This window comes from Megascapheus bottae, chromosome 4 (genome assembly GCF_031878675.1).
Source record: "Megascapheus bottae isolate mThoBot1 chromosome 4, mThoBot2.hap1, whole genome shotgun sequence".
Lineage (NCBI taxonomy): Eukaryota > Metazoa > Chordata > Mammalia > Rodentia > Geomyidae > Megascapheus > Megascapheus bottae.
Window position 1 is genome coordinate 19,851,428 of NC_143512.1, and position 1,388 is coordinate 19,852,815.

General features: G+C 34.9%; 1 non-coding gene across 1 annotated transcript; it reads left to right on the forward strand.

Annotated features, from left to right (window-relative positions):
* Positions 1–860: 860 nt before the first annotated feature.
* LOC150064134 (U6 spliceosomal RNA) lies at positions 861–967 on the forward strand. The gene has a single exon (XR_016535357.1). It is a non-coding gene; the product is annotated as a U6 spliceosomal RNA (small nuclear RNA).
* Positions 968–1,388: the final 421 nt, after the last annotated feature.

Consider the following 1,388-nt stretch of genomic DNA (forward strand, 5'->3'; position numbering starts at 1 on the left):
ATTAAAGTGACACTTACAGCTTCACAGTGACCAACTCTTGACAATTTGGGGGGAAAGCAAAACCCTGTCATCCCTTAAAGGAGCTCCAATAGAACTTTATAGAACTTTACATATACACCCCCAAATAAAAGTCACTGGGCTTTCTCATTAATTTTCCAACATTCGTGCTGCTGTTACCACTGATGATTAGAATTGGGAACCATCTGTATAATCTGTGTTGTTTTCATGCCCTATCAATGTGGCCATCCAGTAAATCCTACATACATAGGATTTCAGCTTGTGAGAGAATACGTAGATAATCTTACTGTTTGCATACATTTTGGTGAATACTAGAGAGGAGGAGAGCATAGTTCATGCTTACATTCAAAAAGTGCAGCAATCCATTCTAATGGACTGTAGTTGTTCTTGTAGGCTTTCTTGGTCCCACCTGCACTAGTTATCACTTACATATATGTTGTTAAACTGTTGCAAGAAATCACTAACGTATTTACCTACTTTTATTTTTGAGGGGGATGGCAGCTCTAAGTGAATGAGTGAATAATTTACTTTCCTCTCCATCATTCCATATTCTTTGTTTCATTCCTTAAAGAAAGAATTTGGCTTTTACTTTTATCTTTAAAAATTAAACACTTTCTTTTGTTCACATATTTTTATTGTCATTAATAGAAGGGTTACATTATATTCACCAGATAGAAGGTGCATCACTTCACATTGATACCCTTTCTCATATCTTGGTCCCCAAGTCAAACACTTTCTATTAACTAATCCACCAAAATAATACTGTATGTTTATGTCTTTCTGATGAGATTTCTTTTTTTGGTGTTATGGTGGAAACGTGTTTTGTAGAAAAAATGACTTCAGTGCTTGTTTCGGCAGCACATATACTAAAATTTCAACAATACACAAAAGATTAGCATGGCTTCTAAGTAAAGATGACACAAAAATTCTTGAAGCAGTCCATATTTTCTGGCAAATTAGCAGGGTATAAAATTAACCCTCAAAAATCAATAGCTTTCCTGTTTGCCAACAATGAGAAGAGTGAGGCAGAAATGAGGAAAGCAACTTCTTTTGCAATAGTCTCAATAATGAAAAAAAAAGAAAGATTAGGTATTAACTTAACCAAGGTAGTAAAGGATCTCTGTGGGAACTTTCAAAACCTGAAAAAGGAAATTAAAGCAGAACTAAGGAAGTGGAAAACCTTCCATGCTACTGGATTGGAAGAATTTACATCATGAAAATGGCAATCCTGCCAAGGGCTATCTACAAATTCAATGAAATACCCATCAATATCCCAGTGCCATTCCTTAATGAAATAGAGAAAACAATCCAAAAGTTCATATGGAATAATGAAAGACCCGGTATAGCAAAAATAATCCTTAGCACAAAGA